We start from the raw sequence: 16,330 nt of genomic DNA, 5'->3' as shown, positions 1-16,330 counted from the left end.
CCCTTCCCTTCCCTCTCCTTCCCTTCCCTTCCCTTCCCTTTCCTCTCCTTCCCTTCCCTTCTCTTCCCTTCCCTTCCCTCTCCTTCCTTTCCCTCCTCTTCCCTTCCCTTCCCTTTCCTCTCCTTCCCTTCCCTTCCCTCCCCTTTCCTTTCCTTTCCTTTCCTTTCCTTTCCTTTCCTTTCCTTTCCTTTCCTTTCCTTTCCTTTCCTTTCCTTTCCTTTCCTTTCCTTTCCTTTCTGTTTTTGGAAGATCATTTTGTAATTATACTTATGAACAGAAAACTTAGTGTATATTTAACCCAGTTTGGTGGCGAGTTCTTTATAGCCTTTGCCTTTTCCAGCTTGGCAATGAGAACCACAGACTTAGGACCCAGGACGTTGCCTCCCAAGTGGTGGCAGATCTTGTCATATCTCTCAATATAATTGGTCCTAGTAGCTTCCACCAGCTTAGCCAGGGCACCCTTGTCTTCTGAGTTAACCTGTGTGAAGGCAACAGTGGTGCATCTCTTCCTGTGGACCAGGCACCCCAGCCTGGCCTTTCCTTTGATGATGCAATAGGCCACCCCCATCTTTCCACACAGGGCAGGCAGAAAGAACAGCTCAATGGGGTCTACATCATGGCTTACATTTCTATCCTTTTCTAGTCTAGTTCTCAAGTGGGATAGTCTCAAGTTCCCAACATTAATGACCTTCATGAACCTTCCAGACTCACACAGAGATACTGTGCATAGAAGTCTCAGCACTTGGGCTTCTCCTTGCTAAGCCACATGAAGTTACTTTGAAAAAAAGCCCCACTATTTTAGAATGCTTTTTCTACAAACATATTTCTCATATAAACCAACAGCATAGTGCTCAAATATCCCTTTTTCTTTTAGGAGGAAAACTTTCAGAGGCTATATATGAAAATTTACCTTCTATATTTTTGATAAAAACTTCTGATTGAAATGCTGTATGCAATATGTACTACTTAAGGCATGAAAATGTACATTAAACAGAAGATACATGAAAGTTCACACATAAAATGTGCACAGTTTACATTTAAAATGTCTATTGCAAATGATTTCTCTATTCCCTATTTATTGTATTTTTTTATATTGTGTAATACACCCTTGCCATTTGTAAAAAATATATTATTTAAAAATATGTCATATTTCACTCATTTTTACTTCTCCAGTATTAAATTATTCAAAATATCTGCCAGTATTTGGTATCAGACACCTGAAAATCTAAATTTTAATTGCATGCGTTACTTGTAGAAATCTGACCTATAGTCCATGTCTCTACCTAATCTTTTATTCTTTCTTTCGGATACCAACACTAAATTATTGGTGTTCAATTGGCTGCTTTATATACATCCTAAATTTTGAGAGTAATATTTTAATTTTTAGTTAATCTTTTATTTTTTTCCAACCATTTTTGCTAGCTCTCAGAACTTTTACATGAAACAGGGTTTACTTTAGACTTGAGAATATTTTATATTAACAATCTAAAAGATAAAATAATCTAAAAACTGCTTTAATCAATTTGTTTGGAGGAAAATGCTCTTGGGTGACATTCAGGAATGAATAAAATAATTTCATGTGTCCTACATGCTAATAGGATGAAGGATTATAACCTCATAAGGAAAATGAAAAAAATAGCAGACTTTAAACACCAGTCATGGTCTTTAAGTCCTTGCTCACGAGCATGTTATAGCCAGTTATACAACATACCCATGTAACAAGCAAACCAGCTTGTTTGGGGAAATAAAGTAATGCAGGCACTTAGAAACTCAGCCCCAAGTGCCAACTAAACGATTTCAGAAGGAGCTATAAATGATAACATCTTCCAGCATTTTCATAACATTAGAAAAATAAAAACCAAGTAAACAAACAAAAAGCCACCTCACTTCATTTAACCTGGGATTCAATGATGTAAGAAGTTAAAGTTTTGCTCTAAGCTTCAGTTACGATCTCTCCTAAAATAGGATAAACCCATGATGTCTAATATGCATGAAATTAAGAATATTTCTGCCTTATTATTGTTTAGACTGAGGTGGCTTAAGGCAAGTATGTCTTTTAATTGATGCAAACATTTATGCTCAAAAATTTCATCCAAAAAACCTTGTAAACTGTGGACTAAGCACTATCTCACTGTTTCCTCATATACTAAAAAATGCCATTATGAAGAATATGCAAAATTTCAACACTTGCTTAATACTGGCTACATTGTGCAGCCAAGCACAAAGGAAAACTTTGGTTTACTTTTTATTGTTTATCAATACTTCTGTGTTTCCAGGCATATTCTCTTCTTAAATTGGCAGTTTGCAATTTCTAATTTAGTTGAAAATTTTCAAAAATATATTCTTCATAGACATTTTCCAGTGCTTCGTAAGAAGTGAAACTGCACTGTATATGGAATGGCTTAGCTGAAGGGATTATAGAGGGCAGTTGGTGGTTTTGGTTTTGCTTGTAGATCTGGTTTGTTGTTGTTGTTTAATTAACTGGCATTTTTTTGTTAATTTATTGTTTGAGAATTTCTCATTCATGCTTATGCCCTTCTTGGATATGTCAATTTCCTTCTGAGTTGGTGATATTATTAATTCTAGTTCTATGGCAGTAGGAGGGGTGGCAAAGTAAGTGAGTGATTCATGTTAAACTTCTACAGTGTTTCAACTATTTTCACGTTTGTGTTTAGTTCTCAAACTTATTTTGACTACAGTGGAAAGTGGAATGTTTCCTTGAATTTCTTGCAGTTCATAACAACTTTCAGTCTTCATCTTCAGTGGGCAAACAGTAACACCCTCAGCTAAACAGTCGCCAGATCTAGATTTGTGCTTTCTGTGCTTCGAGGGTGATAACAGGTGTCTCAAGTTCTTTAGTAATTCCCACAATAAAAAGTTCCATAAGGAGGAGCACTGAGATCTTATAAATGACATATATAAAGCATTATAGAATAGATCCTCTTGGTTGTCTTAAATACATAGTTCAGTGGGACAGCTCCATTCACATTGCTATTTGTTGACTGCCACATCCAGGTCTAGAATGTCTACAGTATCCACCCTGAACCTTTGTGTTATCAAACCACAAGTCTCATTTGTTCCTTCCTTCCACCTCAGTAACCACTAGCCATGACATTTTCCTTTATCCATTTGACTATTCTATGGACCTCAGAAAGTGAGAATCCTACAATATTTCTCCTCTTGTTGCTGGCTTGATTTTTTATAGCATTATGCCAGGAAGTATCCTTCATATGAAAGAATGATAACAGGTCATTCCCTCTTATTTAAGGCTGAATAATATCTCAAGGATGTATATGCCACCTTTTTTTCCTCACTTATCATTTGCTTTTTCTTCCTTTCTTGGGAATTACTGTAAATAATGCTGCTATGAATGTAAATGTGCAAATATATGGTTTTCAATTTCTTTTTGTGTATATGCTCTGAATGTCAGGCTTTTGTTGCTACAAGACACTAGCAATGCATTTTTTAGGTTCAGAATTCAATAATTCCTTGATCCTTTTATTGCCACATCAGTCTGAATTCCATCATCCATTAAATAAAGTCTAATAATCATATTCATAGACTGCGTTGTGCAGCCTGTGCTTGATAGACAGCACTGGCTTCAAGTCTTCCTGCTGGTCTTCTAACACAGAAGCCTGGTTACTAAAACTGCAGGGTTATAAATTACTTTCATTTACAAAACACCATAAGAAAGAAGAATTTTCTGAAAAAGAACTAAAACCTTTTTATTGTCAACGCACATAATTAGTTATTAATACCAACTTAGTTACAGCAACTCTGGTCCTAACACATAATTTGAAATCTTTCTAATATGTTACATGTTACTCTGAAAAGTAGCAATACATGATAAATTGAAATTTAGTGCACTCCAGAGAAAGCATTAAACTTTAGTTTCAAGATTTAAGAAGTATCCATTTATATAAACTTACAGACCAATTTATAAAAAAACAATGTTTTCAGATAAATAAATGCCTTTTCTCCCAACTGCATTGTTAAACTTTTTCTGTTTTTACTTAAAACTTTGCACGTATGAATACATTTCTTACTTTAATAATGTATCATGAACTATGGATGCCACACAGCTTTCAAGCTACATAAAATTATTGATGGCACAATGATTACAGAATGCAAACACGTGTAACATGATTTGTTTGCGAAACAATAGATATTTCATGGCCCATTTCCCTTACAGAATGCTCAAAACCTTATTAAGTTCACCCATGGTCTTTGCCCTTTCATGTTCATATGGCTTATATGTGCTGAGGCATGATGTGAATTAGATGTTAAACTTGACGAATTTCCTTTCCCATCTGTTGGTTCAAGGCCATAGTAAAAGAGAAAAGTAAATAATCCCAACTTTTCTTTAATATCATTCTTCATGTTACCCATACTCAACTGAATTTTATTACAGAATCATTCTCTGACTTCCTATTTATTTTATCTTTTGGTCAAACCTCAAGGCAACGTCTTTCATGAGTTCATATATTAAGTTTCTTTTATGGAAATATCAAAATCATCTCTGCACTGAAGGAAAGTTTCTAGAGCATATGCTCATATATGCCTATAAATTTACTCTGTGATATGAATTGGCAATGCTGACATTTATTGCTCACTATGTGAACAATAATGCAAAAGTGTAATTACTTTCTTTTAACATATAAATATATTTTATTTCAGGTCATTTACTTCTTATATGAACCATGAATACTTCTCTGACTGTACAAGGGTACTAACAATTCTTTGTGTGTATATACACAAATGATAGGATTAAAGCTTCAATTTGCTTAATATCGCCCCAAGGTTACCTACAAGGTAAGGAGTAAATGGATATTTTTTCAACAAATCATTGAAGGGAGTACTTTCTCATATTATAAGTTAGTTCCACAATAAAGAATATTCTAGAAATGGTCTTCATTTTTGAGATTTTTCTGATAAACTACCCAAGGTTCTAGCTATTCACACTATGGCTGACCATGAACAGCCAAAGAACATCATCAGCGAGGTAGGATTTCTAGCTCTTACAGCCTGAATCCGAGTAGATCCCCAACATAAAGTATATATTGTAACGTTTGACCACATCTGGTCTGAGCTATCTTAATCTTTGGGAGTAATTTTTTTGAGCATATGGTAAACCACCTGCATTCAAACATGTAAAAAGAAAACTGTGTTCTTTGAAAATAATATTTGAATTTGGTGCTTCACAAGATGAATCAATCAGATGCATGGATGGAACCTCCACCCCTTTGTCTCCATACGTGGACTTAGCTTATCCATTGAACAGACTCCCGAATTACATGATGTGAGGTTGTGTTTGCTATTTAACTTTTTACAATACACAAACTGTGGCCTGCCCTTGCATCCTGAATTTCCATGGGTCAGACATAGGTGGAATAAGAACAAGCATTAGTTGTTGCCACTAGAGGGCAGTAAGAACAATTTAATACTACAAAGCATGTTACAGCTTGTCACTGACACTGGGAAACAATGAGTCTCTGTGGGTGAAGTCTCAGGGGCCTCTGGCTCTAACAGAAGGAACAATGACTTGGAGATAAATCAACTCAAACTTTTTTATTGCCATCATGTTCAAATTACGTTTTGCGAATTTTTCAAGATTAAAAAGTCTTGTTTGCATATCTTCTATGAGAACAGGCTATTATAAATAATTTTCTCTAGTAAGATCTTGAAAATAGATGGCTGTTTATTAAAAATAGACTCTCTTAGCATAAATATTGAAAGCAATTCATTATTGTGGATTTAAGATCTTTCACTTTTTTATGAACGTACACATCCACAATTTCTAAGTGCAAATGTTCGGAATTTTCATGGAAATTCATATTGGATAGACAAATTCTTATTTTACTAGGTATCTTCCTCATAAATTCTCTATGAGCACCACAAGAAAATGCTCCATCAAAGTTAAATAGTAGAAGGCAATACACAAGTTCATAGAAAATGATGTAGGATTCGAGCACATATAAATTCAATTCTATTGATATCCTACTTAGCATTTAAATATGGCTGCTGACATTCTGAATGTTTTCACATGAATATTTAGCAATTTTCTGAAGGAAAGGGAAGGGAAGCTTCTTAATCAAACTGTAAGTTCCTTTGGGGGATGTAATTATGCAACCTCATTGTAGTTCTCAATGCTCCAGGAAGTGAGAAACCCATGTTAATGTCGACCAGAGCTGTCCTCTGATGACCTATACTAGACTGGAAAGTGCAAGCCCAATGCTTATCTAACCATGAATAAAGACTCACCTATCTCTTTCTGAGTGGTCATTTACCAATACTAATATTGAGCAAAAATACAAATTAGATATTAAGACATCCATAGTGTATTATTTGAGTCAATATGTACAAAATCACAAAGTCAAGTGGGGTTTATAGAAATTTCTAGAAGCTTACACTCAATCCTCGTGTATGTTTTATGATGGATACCTGGCAGTACGCAGAAGAGCCTGGCACCTTGACCATGCTGTAAGCTGCCCCGCTCTAGACTCATTCTTAGAAGAAATAGATTGTTGGGAAGTGAGATGGATGCTAAAGCAACGGACTCATAGTGAAAAGTGTGGAACTGAGTCTATTCCAACTTGAATAGGTTTGCATGAAGTCCAAACCAGGTTGTCTTGGTTTATACAGGACAAGGATTTCTACTTTTCCAAAACATATTTTTTATTTATTTAGTTATCAAGGATGTTGTGTTGGGTTTGTACTTAGGGATATGCAGTAAGAAAAATATTCATATTCAACAAGGCAAGATGTAGAGATTCAACCTTGACAGTCTGCTGAGTGGGTATTGTATTGTCATACAATCTGCCAGTATCTAGAGACAGCTTAGGTATGTTTACTCGCTGAGGAAGAGCATGAAAGGCTAAATGAACTAGTTTTCAGATTGACAAATTTCAGAAGGCATGTAAGCTCTGGGCCACTGAGAGATAGGCCTGAATATACATTTCTGTATCCGAGCACTCCATACTGTTTGGAATTTGTCACATTAATATTTGTGAAAAAATTATTTAGTTCTAAGATTATTCCATGAAAGATGTATATCTGGATAGGTGTGCATCAAATGTTGGTACTTCTCAAACTCAACTTTCATAGTTATGTTTGCAGCTAAAATCCAGAATGAGTTCAGCATCAAACCAATCAGTGGATAGCTACCTTATCTGAAACTAGCCAGAGCTTCAGTTCACTTCTATCTCGGGCACAGACGAACACACTCATTTATGATTGAGCTGGAGATACTTATTAAAATGTTAAGTATGAACAATCATTGTTTTCCAGAACAATGCTAATAGTTTTGAATGATTTCATATTTTTTCTTTTAATTTAACAAATAGTGTAGAAACAGAACATACAAAATTCTCTAAACTACTAAAATTCAGGTGCCAGACCTAAAAGAGAAAATTAGAACACCTTGTCTCTTTGGCTTTATCCTTTTGTTCACAAAATAATGCACTTAAGAATATAAATCAATACTCAACACTCAAGTTAAAATGAACAATATGCATCACTTCTCCAGACCAAAACAAAAGCAAACAAACAAGACCAACAAAAATATCACACCTGCAATAAAAAATAATAACAATGAAACACTTCTGAACTCTCTACTCCATAAAAGTTGTTTAAAGTAGGTGAGTTTCAATAAAACTAAAGAAGCAGTTCAGTTGCGTATGTCTGCAGAGCTCACAGAGAACTAGTTTCCAAACACTTTTCTACATCCAAAATGCTGATATTTTCCCTAAGGCTTCCATCATAACTTTGATCATGGAAACAATAGTCACAGTGCTGAAGAGGAAGAGGCTAACATTCAGCATCTGCAGAGAGCTTGCCACATACCAACGCAGTACTAAAGCATCCATATTTTACTTACTGCTGTGGTGAATGGCTGTCCCACACATAAACTCACAGCAACACAGCAGCTTTAGTTGCCTGCTCAAGATCACAATTCTATCATGGTTGAGGAAAGGTTCTTGTCAATGGGTACCAAAGGAGGAAGAGTCACATCCTTTAGGGATCTGGCAATGGGTGGATTGTTCATGCCTCTGTGAGTGTGCACTATATGGGCACCAGTAAGTAAACTCATGAGACTATTAACAATAACAATAAAAAGGAGAATGTAAAGACTGAGAGGAGACAGGTGGGTGTACTATAGGAAGTAGAAGAAGAGAGAGAGAGAGAATGGCAATTAGATATGACCAATAGGCATTAAGTAGGTGTGTGAAACTTTAAAGAATAAAACTATTATTTTAAAAGTTAAATTAAAATCACTCCCTGTAATTCCTTCTGTTTATAAGCATCTACTAGAACCCTGTCTATTATCTGAGGAACTACCATAACTCCTCAGCTTCCCCTCAGACTCTTGTTATCTAACACAGTGAAACCTTTAAAATGTAAACCAATTCATTTACTTCAGCCAAATACCTTGAATGGCTTACGTTTTAACTAACACTCGACTGAACCAGAAAAATGGACCAGAAAAATGGCTCAGCAGGTAAAGGAGCTTGGTGACAAAACCAAGGGCCCGAGTTTGATCCACAAGCCCACAAGATGGAGGAGAAAATCGAATCCTACAAGAGGTCCTATGACTTACATAAGCTCATCATTATACCAGTTTGATGATGCAGTTTTAAATACATACTCGCGCGCGCACAAACACACACACACACACACACACACACACACATATGCATGCAAGCACTCACACATGCACAAGCATGCATGCATGCACATGCACACCTGCACATGCAAACACACATGGACACACAAACCCAAACAGAAATGAATAAATTCAATAAAAAGAAGGAAAATGGTTTTTTGCCATGACACAACAGGGGCTCACCTTTTCCTATTAATTTCCGTATTTCTGTACAAATAAATTGCATTGTTCCTGTCTTTTCCCTCCAACTGGAATGTTTCTTTCAGGATAACTATCATAACAACATATCCAACCTCTACTTTCAGGCTTCTTCTTAGCTACTAACAATTTCAAAAAACTTTCCCCACAGGGAACAGGTCACATTCATTTAAGAAATAATGTGTGTAGTAAGATGGTCTACCCATAAAGTCATTCACCAACTAATCTCCAATGTCTAAAAAATGTTCTTATTTTGGGCTTATACCCAAGGGCCAAGATTTTAAATTCTACTAAAAACAAAACAAACAAACAAAAAAATTTATCTATTTATATTCTTTTTAAAAAACTAGTGATAATGTATTATTTTAAAATATACAGCTAATATGTTTGGAGTCATTTAAAATTTATATTGAGAAAAACATATGTATTTTCAGTATTGCTGCAGACAAGCATCTACATAAGACTGTATAATTGATTGTTTTATATCAAACAACGTTTATACTACTCATTTTTATTCTTACAATATTTTATAAATTTTAAAGAATATGACAAAATAAAAAAAAGTATTGCAGATATTGAAGGGGGTGTCTGGGAGGAGTTGGGGTATGAAAGGGAAATAAGAATGTGATGTAATTCTATTTATTTAAAATATGTTCTTAAATGTTAACAAATTTAGATAAACTGGGAGTATGTATCTTTTCTCATCATAATGCAATAAAATTTAAATCAATTAAAAAAATTTTTCCAACCAAAATGATACATCCTCCTCCTAGTCTCTTATGCATTTTATTTATTTTCTTTATGGTTAAATATCAAAATATTTGTTTGATAATTTTTATTTAATATATGTTCTCTACTTTCTCTTCACCTCTCACTTATATGTAAAAACATGTTTCCTGGTCTTGTATTTAATGCTCCATGCATAATGTTTAGAAAAGAACCTGGTTTATAGTAAAAGTTTAATAAATATTTATGCTTTAAACTGGCTCATTCTTGTCAACTTTGTCTTCATGCTTCAGTGAAACTAAGTCTGCTTGATCCTCATCTCTTGCCTTGGATTTAGGTTCAAAGCTAACTATAGCCCCATGCTTCCCCAATACACACAGTCCTCTAACCTTAGTCTGAAAAAGCTTTTCAAGCACATGACCTAACTTAGTTATACTACTGTGTTAGAATTTAAGTTCTGAAACATTATAGAATCCATGAGGTTTGTTTTTTGTATGCACAACTGAAGACTCTAAAGACTAAATGTACTCATAGTATGATTGGTACACAATATCAGCACATTTTTGTGTATTTATAATAGTATGATAAAGACATAAAAGGTTAAATAAATGTAGTGGTCAAATGTATAATCCAATGCATTGGAATTATGTTAATAATAAATATATGTTTTTGTTATGATAGACATATATCTAAATAATACTTTCGGTGGTTTTTACTAAGCACTATTATTTATGATTTTATCATGTTTACCTCCTTGAGTTCTGTTCCCATAGGTAAACCCTTTGATTAGTTTGTTTTTGTTCTGAACCCACACCTATGCATGGTTCTCATAGTACCACTCTGGAATGCTCCATGAGTCAGAGATAGATGATTGTGAGGTAGATTCTCTAGCTTATTCCTTTCTAATGATGGCACAGTCATGTGTTCTTTTTGTGTGTGAATGCATTCCCACTAAAACAAAGCATCATGTGCTCCATTGTAGGCAACAATAAGGTGTATGGAGATCCATCATATTGGCTCATACATCAAAGAGAAAATATTCTTTCCTAACAACTTGACTCATAATTCCTAGAATGATTATTTGCTTGTGGCTATTACACTTAGAATTAAAACAACCATGAGTTTGACAGTTCATTGTCACTTGTCTACTTTATGTGACAGAAGGACATGGAACAGACAGGCTATTATTACGAAGTTCATGTGTATGTATTAATCTGAAAAGCCACTGAGAATCAAGATGAAATGCATTGAGTTTTATGCTCTGTTAACAAGAACAAACCACATGAAAAGATGCACAACTTCTCTGGTGACAAGAGCTGTATAAATTTGTATAATTCTTTCTGAGCATAGAGGGGCTCCATGGTATTGATGCAAAGTGACACATGCCATATTCTGTCACAGGCTTCCCCAACATAAGGATGACCAATAGAAGTACTGGCTTGTGTTCTCTCTCTCTCTCTCTCTCTCTCTCTCTCTCTCTCTCTCTCTCTCTCTCTCTCTCTCTCTCTCTCTCTTATTTCTGTCTTTTAGAGACAGGGTCTGGACTTGATTCATAGACCAGCCTGGCCTTGAACTCAGAGATCTGTCTGCATCTGCTTCCTGAGTTCTGGGATTAAAAGTGTGTGCCACCATACCTGGCAATGTCTATTTTGAGTTTTATCAAGGATTAGTTATATATTTATACATAATTATATATGATTATATTTAAACATTTCTATACACTTAAGCAATTTGCTTATATACTTGTATGATTCTTTAAAAATTACTCCAAATTATGTTGGCTATAACATAGAATTAAATATCTATAAAATACTTAAATGATATTCTATTACATTTCATATAAACTTAATACATACTAACATATATGCACATATCCATATATCTGTTTACTGTCTGCTTTAATTTGACATTGTTTTTCTCTTTTCTGAATAAATCATTAAGTATATTTGGGTAAGGTTTTTTATGACTAAAAAGAATATTTTAATGTCAAGAGTGGACATAAATTTGTTAAATAAAACAGCATTTTATAAAAGTAAAGGTCAATTCAGCCAAAACACACATTTAAGTTATTTTAACGATTAAGAAGAACAAATTCGATATTTGCAATGGGAATATGCTCTCTGGTAAAGTACTTATTTGCACATGTAGGCCCTAACTTTATTTTCCAGCACCAATAAAAATGCAATATTTTGCCATCTATTGTATCTGAGATTCTCCCTCTCAATCTCTCTGTTTCTCTCTGCCTCCCTCTTTCCTCCTCCTTTCTTCTTCTATCAGTCATCTACATATCATATCTATCTTTGTATCTGATATTTATTATATATATTATCTCTCAATCTTATATATATTATCTATCATCTATCTATCAGATCTATCTTTCTATCTGACATCTATCATATATATGTGTGTATATATGATTTATTTGTTTCTCTCTATCTGAAATCAATCAAATATATATTCTATGTATCTACCATATCTATTTATCTTTCTATGTGACATCTATTATATATATTATCTATCTATTATACCTATCATTCTATCTAACATCCATCATATATATATGTATACACACACACACACATATATATATATATGTATATATATATATACATATATATATAGAATCTGTCCTTGTCAGAAGTAAATTTTGTTCCAAATCATAAGCAAATTAGGAGTCATGTTTGTAAAAAACACTAAATAGCAGTGTGTGAAGATTAGTTGTGTAAGCATCTTACAGCAATTAAGAAGAGTCCCTGATATCAATACAGAAAGGACTGCTATCATTAAATTTTCTTAAGTTTAATTAGTAACTCTTCTAATAAACAACAATTTCCAGCATGAATATTATAATTTTCAGCACAGTAGAGGAAAACAATTCTTTAGTGTAGCTTTAGTGTCACTGATTTTGAAACCATTTATTTCAAAAGGAAAATAAAGCTTCCAGGGCAAATGGACATTGAATGGGAAAGCAATTACTTTTATAGACGTTCTTCAAAAAGAAGGCTGAACTGCAGGTTGCTAAATTCAAAACTATTAAAATAGAAGCTGAGTCAAAATGTTTCAGCTTGTCATTTGTACTTTACAGTCTAGGGTCTGGCTCAATTTTTACATTCTATACAGACCTAAAAAGTTAGAGTGGGAAATGCCACCCAATGGAGCATATGGGTATTAACAATGCAATATTAAATTCCAGAACTAACAAATTAAATTAAAGAACTATTAAAGACTTACTGTTATTTCGGAGTGATCCTTTCATAACGTCACTTTAATAATCAGCACCTGAACAGAAAAGGAATAAACAAGTATTATCAACCTTAAGAATACTCCTGAACCAGTATCTAAAGTATTTATATTTATTTGCAAAACAAGACTTAAAACTAGAGATTCCTTACTAAAATAACACTCCGATTACATTTAAAAATTCCACTCTTAACATCTGCTAGATTTAGCAACCTTAATATAAATATACCAGTAAAACATATCAAAAGGTTTTTTACTACTAAAATTTAAAGCATGGACAATTCACTTCTCAAGTCTGAAAAATACATGACTGATAAACATCAAAATTCATAAGAATACAAATTAAATTATTCAAGTAAGCCCACCATAGTAAGGTTTCTATGAAGCCAAATTATACTTCTATTTCCAAGATTGTTGTTTATTGAATGGTAAAATGATTTTAGAAATGAGCCGGGCAGTGGTGGCGCATGCCTTTAATCCCAGCACTTGGGAGGCAGAGACAGGCGGATTTCTGAGTTCAAGGCCAGCCTGTTCTACAGAGTGAGTTTCAGGACAGCCAGGGCTATATAGAGAAACCCTGTCTCAAAAAAATAAAAAACAAAAAACCCAAAAAAACAAAAAACAAACAAAAGAAATGAATTATTGGTGTGGATGGATGCATAAAATTCTGTATATCAATTTGCTCAATGTCTGTAAATATATAAATACCTTTTCAGTCACAGAAATTACTAATTTACTAATGAAAAACTACTTTTAAAACATGATTTTCAATTAAAATATGAGAATCTAATATGTTAAATTGCAATTTTAAATTCATTGTTCCAAGTTCATTTTCAACTTGTTCACTTTAAAATAAGTTTTAATTTTAAAATAAAATGTAAATACTTTTATATACTTTTTATAACTAATTTCATTCTACTCTTATTTTCTTTCATATTCATCCAAAGTTATTTATCCATCACATCTGTATAGAATGTTAAATTTGAGCCAGACCATTAGAGTATAAGGTACTTATGACAAGCCAAAACATTTTAACTTAACTTTTCTTCATAATAGTTTTGAATTTTCCAACCTGCAGTGCATTTCCCTTCTTGACAAACATCAAAATTAGAATAATTTTAAGTGAAGTGAAGATTTAGGGGTTTTACAGATCACATTCAGACTCTAAGTGGCAAATACTAATGAGATGATTGATGATCTAGTCCAGTTTTTCAGACAGCAGAATGTTAATGTAGGCAGTAAAAGGCATGTTTTCCTCTGTTGACCTAATTCATCTAGAGTTGGCATAATTTTTGGAAACTCAAACATTAAGTAAGGGTACTCTCCAGACCATGAAAATACAGAACAGCAGAATGGAAAAATCATAACCCAATGTTTCAACATTTTCATTTCAAGTTGATAGGTTCTATTTTATTTTATTTTTTTACTGAAAATATATAAAGATGCAATTACATGTATATTCATATGCATATATAGCATATGTTATTGTTTGTTCAGTGAATACATAACTTCTTTAAGATGTTTTACTCTATTGCTATTGTGTGAACATGTATGAGCTTGCCTGATGTGTATATGTGAATGCAGATGTGAACATGCCACAGTACACGTGTGGAGGGCAGAGGTCATGTGTGTGAAGTTGTTTGTTTCTTTCTACCTTCACATGAGTTCCAGGGACACAACTCAGTCAATCTCATTAGCTCATGTAAAAATAATTCTTGGTCTGCTTAGAGACATAAGCTGATACTAAACATTGGTAATAAATCATTGTACTCCTAACAATCAAGTACACATACATTTGCATTTATTGAATAAAATGATATAAGCTTCATTGGTTTTGTGTCTCTACAAGGACACAGAGGGAAATAACCCAAAATGTTTAAGTGACTCTTAGTGCCTATAATTTACTTTTAAAAGCTCCTTAAGTGGAGTCTTTAGTATATTAGTTTATCTTTAATCTGCATGCTAGAAAAGTTAATCTCTGTGGAACACTAATCAATGATCCATTTTTCATGTTAGCTCAGATTCCAATTTCCTGATTTGAAAATTACACTCCAGTGTTTTAATACTGTCCTATGAAACTGTATGAGGGAGTCTGGTAAGTCACAAACGATCATTGTAGATAATTATTCATTGATTAGGCAACTGATGATTGACTAGAGATCTGGGGTGATTGCTTCTTGACTATTTGACCAAACTGTTAGAAATAGCAGCATTAGACTAAGACTAACATTTAAAATCTATGGGTCTAGAATCTATCTGATTTGTTAGCAACACTTCACTTGCTTGCATTAAACTTCATCTGTTAACTCCAGGAGACTCATTGTATTTCTTCTGCAGCAAAGCAGAAGACACATGGCGATAATTTTCAAAGAACAGAGGAAAAACTTCCTCCACATCACTGCTACTGGATATTTTCTTAGGCATGTGACTGTTTTAAGAAAAAAAAAATCATCAACACCCTTGAGGCAATTGGCATACAATTTCATTTCTAGTTACTTTTGCTTTTTATTTTAATTTGTTAAATCTTGCTGTAGTAAAATGCATTAGAAAACGCATAGAACTCCCACCTCTTCATTGTCAATGATCAAAATAACAACAAACATTCCTAATTTGTTGGAAGTGAAAGAAAAAGCTTATGCTAGTTCAATTATATGCTTTCTTAATGGAAAAGAAGTCCACTAGAAGTCAGGTTTCCACTTTGTTAGGAAACCTAATGATTGAAAGTCTTCTTTCAATTCACTGTAACATAAACTTAATTTTAAATGTGTTAATAAAAAAATTCTAAAACTCATCCTGTTTCAACAGCCAATTTCATCTGCTTCAGAGATACACACTCTTGGTTCTATCATGCTCAGCACCACAAATAAGAAACATCTCCCTCCGTCACCTTGACTCAATAAGCTAAAGTTACAAAAGAGCATTCTACCATTACTCTCAATGCCCCTTATTGGCTGAGTGCTACCACTCAGCAGCCTGGGCAAGGAGGAGAGCAGGGGAGCTGCCATGTCAAATATGGAAAACATCTCAAGTAAGAAGGAATGCAGGCAACTAAATGTTCTGGCTACAGCACCGCACTGCTTGGCCACAATCATTTTTCTCTCTCTATTTAAATCATATGAAGGCTGGAAATGGAATACAACTGGGTCATGTTCCCCAAATAGGAAATCACTAATATTTTATACTTTAAGTGCATTGTAATTTATTATTCACAAGTTAGGGTTTCTTTCTTAACTCCTTTCTTTGTTTTTACTTTTCTTTTTCCTTTCTTTGTTTTTACTTTTCTTTTTCCTTTCTTTTCTTTTCTTTCTTTCTCTTCCTTCCTTTCTTTCTTCTTTCTTTTCTGTTTTGAGTAGTTTCTCCTAAAGTTGTGTATATCCTAAAATTATATTTTTGAGGAAAAGCAGAACAATTAAATTTGGCTTTCTATTTAGAGGGCATTAAGCCGGGCGGTGGTGGCGCACGCCTTTAATCCTAGCACTTGGGAGGCAGAGGCAGGCGGATTTC

The 16,330-nt window shown here is 33.8% G+C and overlaps 1 long non-coding RNA gene across 6 annotated transcripts in view; it reads right to left on the bottom strand.

The window, feature by feature from the left end:
• The window catches only part of LOC116086070, a 503,346-nt gene that overhangs the window by 293,768 nt on the left and 193,248 nt on the right, over positions 1 to 16,330 (bottom strand). For all 6 annotated transcript variants that reach the window (XR_004116812.1, XR_004116813.1, XR_004116811.1 and 3 more), the window contains one exon: positions 12,818 to 12,865. This is a non-coding gene — a long non-coding RNA (uncharacterized LOC116086070). The remainder of the gene's footprint in view (positions 1 to 12,817; positions 12,866 to 16,330) is intronic.

This window comes from Mastomys coucha, unplaced genomic scaffold, assembly GCF_008632895.1.
Source record: "Mastomys coucha isolate ucsf_1 unplaced genomic scaffold, UCSF_Mcou_1 pScaffold12, whole genome shotgun sequence".
In the NCBI taxonomy this organism is placed as follows: domain Eukaryota; kingdom Metazoa; phylum Chordata; class Mammalia; order Rodentia; family Muridae; genus Mastomys; species Mastomys coucha.
The sequence above is the reverse complement of the archived record's forward strand: the minus strand, read 5'-3'. Positions and strand labels throughout refer to the sequence as shown.